Here is an 11,016-nt window from a genome sequence, read left to right on the forward strand (position 1 = left end):
GAAACTTCCTGACAGTGAGAACAATTAACCAGTGGAACAACCTGCCTCCAGAAGCGGTGAATGCTCCAACACTGGAAATTTTTAAGAAGAGACTGGACAGCCATTTGTCCGAAATGGTATAGGGTTTCCTGCCTGAGCAGGGGGTTGGACTAGATGACCTTCAAGGTCCCTTCCAACTTTACTATTATTATTATTATTAAAAGGATATGCTTCTTGAATCTGTTTTTGCACTGCATCTGCATCTCTACCAGAAATTCCTTCCTTCCTTCCTTCCTTCCTTCTCTATAGATCTACTTTTTTCTCCATATTGGCAGTAAAAATGGTGGATTGATGGTTCAACCATAAATGGAGGTTCTTCTTATACAAATAGATGTGATTTGTGTTTTTTATGGCAATTTCAAATGGATAGTATTAACAACAAGAATAGTTTTATTGTCACTTTGAATGTACACCAATCGGCATACATCAAAATGAAATTTCGTTGCATACAGCTTTCAAAGTGTCACCACCTCCACTATACACTCCTTGTTCGTGGCCAGCTCAAGTTTCAGAACGTCCATTTTAGTCTCTAGTGAGCAAATGATGGCAAACAGGACAGATGGAAACAGAGCTCCATGTGGATTAGTCCTCAAATTAGCTTGTATTCTTGCACTTGTAATCCCACTTGAAACTTGGAATCTTGAGGATTTATCTGAATCTGACATCTACCAAGAAACCTTTTTGGAGCATTGCCAAGGGGAAATAAATCTTTGAACTTATATATGTTTATTGTATTCACTCAGAAATTAATTCTATGATGTTTAATAGTGTTAAGAATTTGAGATTCCAGGTGAAGTCAAACTAGGGGCCTACAAGTAATTTTCCGGGCCACAATACAACATGAAAATGGTTTGTGATCGACTGCTTGATAGCCTTTTTCAAATTCTTAGCTGCTAGTCTGTATTGGATTTCCTAGTCCAATAAACTAACCATACCCAACCCAGGTTAACTTTTTATCAAAGTCAGCAAAGTGGTGCCATCTACTGTACTTTCATAGGCATTACCAAGACCTGTGCTGAATAACACCCACCCCAAAAAATGACTTGTTCGTATTTAAGGAGCCACAGAAACCTTCGCTCTTATTGCTGCAACAAACAGAAAACAGTCTCTCTCTGAAGTATATTAAATTGTAATGTTCTGTATAGATTACTTCCTTGGACCTCTGGCATCACTGCAGCAAATACAAAAAAAGTGGCGTTTTTTTACTTTGAAACGATAACTTGGAGATCTAGTTTTGCTTTGCCCTTATAGTACAACAAATCAGTAAGGTTTTAAAGGGGCATTTCTAAAAGATGCTGTCGACGTACAAGCGCTTTTTTTTTTTTAAATTGTAAAACAAATGTCGTTTTTGCTCATTGCGATCGTAAGAACTACGCTTCCCAGCATGTTCAGCGCTCGGCGGGAGGCGTGGCATCCTCCACGTCAGTGCTCAGCCTATTTCCCATCATGCCTTGGAAAGCCGTTTTGCTTCCCCCCCCCCTTTCTTTCCCGCTCCGGTTTGAAAGCTCCAGCAACCATCATGTCTCTCGGGGAGGCGAAACTGCGGGTCCCTCCGGCCCTCGAGCTGTACCTGAAAGAGAACCGTCTCGCCACGTTTTCCCAGTGGCCCTTCGACTCCGACTGTTCCTGCACTGCGGTCAGGGTGAGGGGCTCGTTTCTCCCAAGCCGCGGTGTCCCTCTTCTCTCGGGGGCAGGTGGGCGCTTTTCTTCCATGGAAGTGAGCCCTCTTCTGTTTAATGGGCAATATTCCCAAGCACATCTGCAGGGATACCTAGCCTGCTTTACTCACAAATGACAAGCTCCACGCACAGAGTACGAGGAGGCTTTATTATTATTATTATTATTATTATTATTATTATTATTATTATTATTATTATTATTATTATTATTATTATTATTATTATTATTATTATTAAGGTGTCAACCTTAAAATATAAGATGTTCCGGGTAGCGCAGTTTTTTGTAACATTGCTCGAGTTATTGCAGGAAGCTGCAATTTCTTGATGTATTTTGCAAAGTTTTTGGACATAGTTCCCAGTGCCCCGATGACAATGGGTACCACTGTTACAAGTTTCATCCATATTATTATTATTATTATTATTATTATTATTATTATTATTATTATTATTATTATTATTATTATTATTATTATTATTATTATTATTATTATTATGGGGGATAAAAGCACCACAGGTTGCAAAGCGTTCCTTTTCTCGGGTGTTGTGCTTCCTCCCTCCAAAAAGGCTAGGTCAGGCAGCCTTCAACAGACTGATGTGATCACCCATTTGGGTGAAACTGTGATTCCTTTAAGTCTCTCCCAATCAGCATCTTGATTTGAGCCTGGCAAACAAATGGCAGCAAGGGCAAGCCTCTTTCTTTGTACACTTGTCTATGCCAAGCAACCCTGGATGGCTAACAAAGATTCAAAACATCGCAGTACAATAAAATGCCCTTAGCTTCTGGACACCATCTCCTATGATGGCGTCCTGATTCAACCCCCCCTGGAGGAAGAACCAACCATAACCAACATATGGGAAGAATATGTCCTTTTATGCTGGACAAATCATTTGCCTAGCTATTTTCATGTCAAAAAGCTCTTGAAGGGGAAGTTTTGCCTACAATGGTTCTCTCGCTCTGTAATAATTGTATTACAATTTACAAATACAGAGATAAAACACTAATGCAAACTAAGAAAAATATAAAAAAAGAAAAAATGCAAAGAGATAGAAAAAAAGGAAATAAAAAATAACCAAAAATATATAAAAGATGACTACCCCTCCTCCAGACAGATACAAACAATGTCAGTAACTCAACACTTTCTCTAATATTTCAGTTAAAAAGTTTATTCTTATATCATCCCTTATCATAAAATGATAAAATGATATATATATATTATAAAATATTATAAAATCTTTTAAACCAGAAGATAAAAGCTAACACAAACTAATAGAAAATGAGGGGGGGGGGAGAAATTAAATAGCAACAGGTGGAAAAAAAGAAAAAAATAACAAAAATAGAAAAGAAAGGAAAAAATATAAATTCTCCAATATTTTTAACAGCAATTATCAGAACAAATATATTTTAACCTCTCTATTATTACCCTTTTTTCTATAATCTGTGTAATTATCAAAAGTCGCAAACATTTTTTCATTAGTACATAAAAAAATCCATAAGAGGCTTTCTCTAATCAAAGAAGTTAATTTATCCATTGATTCGTTTTATAAAAAATTCTCTGTGGTTTGATTCCAAATATTCATGCTTGAGAAAGAATCAGATTGATACTTTTTAAAATGGAAAAACTCTTCCCCCACTCTTGTGAATAAATACTAATTATTGATAATACTTGCTGTATACACTTCCTATTTCTTATTTTCTTCTCAAATACTTGCAAATACTTGCAACCATTCATTTAGTGACTGTTCAAAGTCACAAAGCCACTGAAAAAAGTGACTTATGGTCGTTTTTCACACTTATGACCGTTGCAGCATCCCTATGGTCATGTGATCAAAATTCAGATGCTTAGCAACTGCCATGTATTTATGACTGTTAAAGTCTCCCGGGATCATATGATCACCTTTTGTGACTTTCTGATAAGCAAAGTCAATGGGGAAGCCATATTCACTTAACAGCTATATTACTAATTTAACAACTACAGTGATTCACTTAACTGAGGCAAGAAAGATAAAATGGGGCAAAATTCACTTAACTGTCTTTCTTAGCAACAAAATGTTGGGCTCAATTGTCATAAGCCGAGAACTATCTATAAACTATTATTACTATTGACAGTTCTTTGTCGATGATGAAGTGGACCATAATCTACAGCAGGGGTTACCAACCAGGGGTGCGAGACGATATTCCAGAGGGTGCGAAAATTTGGGTTTTCAAAATTATAGTGTATATGCATAATTTGTTGCTGTTATTTTGAACTTTTGTAAGGAGTGCAAGAATATATCAGAAACGTTCTAGGGGTGCGGCGGATAGAAAAGGTTGGGAGCCACTGATCTACAGTATGAAAGCTTATGATATAATATTATTAGTCTTTAAGCAACCACAATCTATTTTCTGGTTTTACTGCAATAGACTTAAAATCACTGGCCAATTTTGAGTCACTTTAGAAATTATAGGTCTAAAATAGGGGTCCCCAACTCCCAGGCCACGGACTGGTACTGGTCCGTGGCCTGTTAGGAACCCAGCCGCACAGCTGGAGGTGAATGGCAGGTGAGCGAGTGAAACCGAAACCATCTCCCCCCCCAGCCCAATCCGTGGAAAAAATGTCTTCCACAAAATCAATCCCAAAAAAGTTGGGGACTGTTATTCTAAAATATATAGCCATATATAATTAATTAATGTTAATCTGAGAGCCAGTAGTGGCTAAAATGGAGGATTAGGAATGGTGAGACCCCAAGCACTAGTTCTCCCGTAAACCAGGAAGTCAAAAAGCATTAGTTCACAATTGTATTGGACCAGAGTGGTTGATTATAGTCCATAAACCTCAGTGAAGAGGTCTATATATTTCAGAGACTTGATACAGGCTAATCATGCTAACCTGTTTATTATAGGACATTTAAAAGTGTGCTCCTAAATTTTTAAATTTATCTTACTTATCTTGCTTCCTATTTGAATTTGTTTTATGATTGTGTGTATTAGCTAATCTTAGAAACTTGAAATAGGAACCGTACACAAAAAGTATTACTATTTTCCTGTTCTTTTCATATGTTTGTAACAGAGTAGAATCAGAAGTTACTTAGAATCAAGGAGACCCTCAGTGAAATCATTTTTCAACTATAGCCCTTCCAGTTTCAGAAATAATTTGTATATAACCCAANAGAATTACCTGCACATATTCCTGCATGAGGCCAATGTGGCTAATAATTTGGGCTTTTTCTATTTGCATCTGTCTCCTGATGCAGTGAAAGGCTAATTAGGAAGCCAAAATACTTTCAAAGAGGCCATTTTCAACATTTTTTGGATTTGCACATTTCCAAAATACAACATGACCTTTTCCTTTTTTGCAGTTTGTCAAGTCCATTTTGTAAAACACAGTAAAGAATCCTATACTCACAGGCCCATTGCAAGCACAAATTGACTGAGTAATGTGGCAGCTGATTCAACAGGAACTTATTACTCTTGCAATAAGAGAAGAGTTACATTTCCTTATTCTTTGTGTTACAGGTGATTTTGAACATGATTTCAAGTGGCTGAAGCCAGTAAAAGAACAATTGTGGTCTGCCTGCTGTCCTTTTCTCCACTGTCTTCCCACTGAACTCCTTTAGGTCAAACAAGGACTGAGCTTTCTGCCTATTTCTTTTCTCAGTTGCAGATGTATTGAGACCAGGGATATCACGTGGAACTTTGAACAGTCCATCTCTGCTCTCACACTGTGACATCTATTATGGCATAAGAGATGAAAGCAATAAATAAAACCAGAGCCTGAATTACATCTTTATCATAGTTGTACATTACTTGGCCCACTGGATGCAGCTTGGGAATGAATCTGTGAGCAATACAAAATTGCTGCATCAATTACCACTTTTCTTTATTTTGCTTTAGTCTCAAACTGCCGGCATATTTTCTTCCCTTTGAACAGCAACTGCATATGATATTCTGGATGCATATAAAGCCATCATGGTCATAGTAGTAAAATTATGAGTTAGCTCGGTTGTAACTGTTCTTTTTGGGTTGTGGCTTCCTGTGCATTTGAGGGCTATGTATGTCTTCATACAAACGGAAAGGAATCATCCAGCCCATTTTCCTCCTACCTCAAATCAATTTTTGTTAGGAAATTACTGTAGCTAATTTCCAGTTTAGTTTGCACCTGGATCAATCTTAGCTAATCTTTGCATCTAGATCAGAGCAAAGACACAGCCGCTCAGTCCATCTAGCGAAAGTATAGTTGGTACTATGTATTAAATATTAGCAAAGATTAGAAATAGTTTAACTGGCAACAATTGGATAAAAGGCAAAGACAGGGAGAAAGAAAAATATCAAGCAACTGTTTACATTTGTAATTGGACCTTTAAACTGCAATTCAGAGCAAGTTTACCAGAGAACAATGGAAGTGTAAGAAAAAATAATAAATTTTAAAGAATTAGCCTGGGCAAAGACTACTTACGTAATTTTCTTTAAATATCACATATTTTTGCTGTACATTGTGCTCATTCTGGCTGGCAAATCATACAATCTGAAAAAAAGTAAAATGTTACTTTAACTTTATTTTTAAAAGGAAGATATCAGATCCATGTGATTCCTTATGGATAGTCATGATTTGTATATGAGTGCCATCTGAGACCACTATCAAAGCACAGATCACAGCTATCTGCAAAGAATGAGCAATAGTCACTATTCTAAATAATTTTCATTCCATTATTACCTATAATTCTGCTGTTCTTGTCTAAAAATAATCGGATGGGAGATTTTTAAAACTCACTCTATTTAGTTTGATGTGATATGTTTTAATAGTACTTTCAGATGGATCCTGTGTACAATTGGGAGGGTTCAAAAGGATATGCTTCTTGAATCTGTTTTTGCACTGCATCTGCATCTCTACCAGAAATTCCTTCCTTCCTTCCTTCCTTCCTTCCTTCCTTCCTTCCTTCCTTCCTTCCTTCCTTCCTTCCTTCCTTCCTTCCTTCCTTCCTTCCTTCCTTCCTTCCTTCCTTCCTTCTCTATAGATCTACTTTTTTCTCCATATTGGCAGTAAAAATGGTGGATTGATGGTTCAACCATAAATGGAGGTTCTTCTTATACAAATAGTGATTTGTGTTTTTATGGCAATTTCAAATGGATAGTATTAACAACAAGAATAGTTTTATTGTCACTTTGAATGTACACCAATCGGCATACCTCAAAATGAAATTTCGTTGCATACAGCTTTCAAAGTGTCACCACCTCCGCTATACACTCCTTGTTCGTGGCCAGCTCAAGTTTCAGAACGTCCATTTTAGTCTCTAGTGAGCAAATGATGGCAAACAGGACAGATGGAAACAGAGCTCCATGTGGATTAGCCCTCAAATTAGCTTGTATTCTTGCACTTGTAATCCCATTTGAAACTTGGAATCTTGAGGATTTATCTGAATCTGACATCTACCAAGAAACCTTTTTGGAGCATTGCCAAGGGGAAATAAATCTTTGAACTTATATATGTTTATTGTATTCACTGAAATTAATGCTATGATGTTTAATAGTGTTAAGAATTTGAGATTCCAGGTGAAGTCAAACTAGGGGCCCACAAGTAATTTTCCGGGCCACAATACAACATGAAAATGGTTTGTGATCGACTGCTTGATAGCCTTTTTCAAATTCTTAGCCGCTAGTCTGTATTGGCTTTCCTAGTCCAATAAACTAACCATACCCAACCCTGGTTAACTTTTTATCAAAGTCAGCAAGGTGGTGCCATCTACTGTACTTTCATAGGCATTACCAAGACCTGTGCTGAATAACACCCACCCCAAAAAATGACTTGTTCGTATTTAAGGAGCCACAGAAACCTTCGCTCTTATAGCTGCAACAAACAGAAAACAGTCTCTCTCTGAACTATATTAAATTGTAATGTTCTGTATAGATTACTTCCTTGGACCTCTGGCATCACTGCAGCAAATACAAAAAAAGTGGCGTTTTTTTACTTTGAAACGATAACTTGGAGATCTAGTTTTGCTTTGCCCTTATAGTACAACAAATCAGTAAGGTTTTAAAGGGGCATTTCTAAAAGATGCTGTCGACGTACAAGCGCTTTTTTTTTTTTAAATTGTAAAACAAATGTCGTTTTTGCTCATTGCGATCGTAAGAACTACGCTTCCCAGCATGTTCAGCGCTCGGCGGGAGGCGTGGCATCCTCCACGTCAGTGCTCAGCCTATTTCCCATCATGCCTTGGAAAGCCGTTTTGCTCCCCCCCCCCCCTTTCTTTCCCGCTCCGGTTTGAAAGCTCCAGCAGCCATCATGTCTCTCGGGGAGGCGAAACTGCGGGTCCCTCCAGCCCTCGAGCTGTACCTGAAAGAGAACCGTCTCGCCACGTTTTCCCAGTGGCCCTTCGACTCCGACTGTTCCTGCACTGCGGTCAGGGTGAGGGGCTCGTTTCTCCCAAGCCGCGGTGTCCCTCTTCTCTCGGGGGCAGGTGGGCGTTTTTCTTCCATGGAAGTGAGCCCTCTTCTGTTTAATGGGCAATATTCCCAAGCACATCTGCAGGGATACCTAGCCTGCTTTACTCACAAATGACAAGCTCCACGTACAGAGTACGAGGAGGCTTTATTATTATTATTATTATTATTATTATTATTATTATTATTATTATTATTATTATTATTATTATTATTATTATTATTATTATTAAGGGGGATAAAAGCACCACAGGTTGCAAAGCGTTCCTTTTCTCGGGTGTCGTGCTTCCTCCCTCCAAAAAGGCTAGGTCAGGCAGCCTTCAACAGACTGATGTGATCACCCATTTGGGTGAAACTGTGATTCCTTTAAGTCTCTCCCAATCAGCGTCTTGATTTGAGCCTGGCAAACAAATGGCAGGAAGGGCAAGCCTCTTTCTTTGTGCACTTGTCTATGCCAAGCAATCCTGGATGGCTAACAAAGATTCAAAACATCGCAGTACAATAAAATGCCCTTAGCTTCTGGACACCATCTCCTATGATGGCGTCCTGATTCAACCCCCCCTGGAGGAAGAACCAACCATAACCAACATATGGGAAGAATATGTCCTTTTATGCTGGACAAATCATTTGCCTAGCTATTTTCATGTCAAAAAGCTCTTGAAGGGGAAGTTTTGCCTACAATGGTTCTCTCGCTCTGTAATAATTTTATTACAATTTACAAATACAGAGATAAAACACTAATACAAACTAAGAAAAATATAAAAAAAGAAAAAATGCAAAGAGATAGAAAAAAAGGAAATAAAAAATAACCAAAAATATATAAAAGATGACTACCCCTCCTCCAGACAGATACAAACAATGTCAGTAACTCAACACTTTCTCTAATATTTCAGTTAAAAAGTTTATTCTTATATCATCCCTTATCATAAAATGATAAAATGATATATATATATTATAAAATATTATAAAATCTTTTAAACCAGAAGATAAAAGCTAACACAAACTAATAGAAAATGAGGGGGGGGGGGAGAAATTAAATAGCAACAGGTGGAAAAAAAAATAAATAACAAAAATAGAAAAGAAAGGAAAAAATATAAATTCTCCAATATTTTTAACAGCAATTATCAGAACAAATATATTTTAACCTCTCTATTATTACCCTTTTTTCTATAATCTGTGTAATTATCAAAAGTCGCAAACATTTTTTCATTAGTACATAAAAAAATCCATAAGAGGCTTTCTCTAATCAAAGAAGTTAATTTATCCATTGAGTCATTTTATAAAAAATTCTCTGTGGTTTGATTCCAAATATTCATGCTTGAGAAAGAATCAGATTGATACTTTTTAAAATGGAAAAACTCTTCCCCCACTCTTGTGAATAAATACTAATTATTGATAATACTTGCTGTATACACTTCCTATTTCTTATTTTCTTCTCAAATACTTGCAAATACTTGCAACCATTCATTTAGTGACTGTTCAAAGTCACAAAGCCACTGAAAAAAGTGACTTATGGTCGTTTTTTACACTTATGACCGTTGCAGCATCCCTATGGTCATGTGATCAAAATTCAGATGCTTAGCAACTGCCATGTATTTATGACTGTTAAAGTCTCCCGGGATCATATGATCACCTTTTGTGACTTTCTGATAAGCAAAGTCAATGGGGAAGCCATATTCACTTAACAGCTATATTACTAATTTAACAACTACAGTGATTCACTTAACTGAGGCAAGAAAGATAAAATGGGGCAAAATTCACTTAACTGTCTTTCTTAGCAACAAAATGTTGGGCTCAATTGTCATAAGCCGAGAACTATCTATAAACTATTATTACTATTGACAGCTCTTTGTCGATGATGAAGTGGACCATAATCTACAGCAGGGGTTACCAACCAGGGGTGCGAGACGATATTCCAGAGGGTGCGAAAATTTGGGTTTTCAAAATTATAGTGTATATGCATAATTTGTTGCCGTTATTTCGAACTTTTGTAAGGAGTGCAAGAATATATCAGAAACGTTCTAGGGGTGCGGCGGATAGAAAAGGTTGGGAGCCACTGATCTACAGTATGAAAGCTTATGATATAATATTATTAGTCTTTAAGCAACCACAATCTATTTTCTGGTTTTACTGCAATAGACTTAAAATCACTGGCCAATTTTGAGTCACTTTAGAAATTATAGGTCTAAAATAGGGGTCCCCAACTCCCAGGCCACGGACTGGTGCTGGTCCGTGGCCTGTTAGGAACCCAGCCGCACAGCTGGAGGTGAGTGGCAGGTGAGCGAGTGAAACCGAAACCATCTCCCCCCCAGCCCAATCCGTGGAAAAAATGTCTTCCACAAAATCAATCCCCAAAAAGTTGGGGAACTGTTATTCTAAAATATATAGCCATATATAATTAATTAATGTTAATCTGAGAGCCAGTAGTGGCTAAAATGGAGGATTAGGAATGGTGAGACCCAAGCACTAGTTCTCCCGTAAACCAGGAAGTCAAAAAGCATTAGTTCACAATTGTATTGGACCAGAGTGGTTGATTATAGTCCATAAACCTCAGTGAAGAGGTCTATATATTTCAGAGACTTGATACAGGCTAATCATGCTAACCTGTTTATTATAGGACATTTAAAAGTGTGCTCCTAAATTTTTAAATTTATCTTACTTATCTTGCTTCCTATTTGAATTTTTTTTATGATTGTGTGTATTAGCTAATCTTAGAAACTTGAAATAGGAACCGTACACAAAAAGTATTACTATTTTCCTGTTCTTTTCATATGTTTGTAACAGAGTAGAATCAGAAGTTACTTAGAATCAAGGAGACCCTCAGTGAAATCATTTTTCAACTATAGCCCTTCCAGTTTCAGAAATAATTTGTATATAACCCAA

This window comes from Protobothrops mucrosquamatus, unplaced genomic scaffold, assembly GCF_001527695.2.
Source record: "Protobothrops mucrosquamatus isolate PMUCROS unplaced genomic scaffold, P.Mucros_1.0 scaffold2142, whole genome shotgun sequence".
In the NCBI taxonomy this organism is placed as follows: domain Eukaryota; kingdom Metazoa; phylum Chordata; class Lepidosauria; order Squamata; family Viperidae; genus Protobothrops; species Protobothrops mucrosquamatus.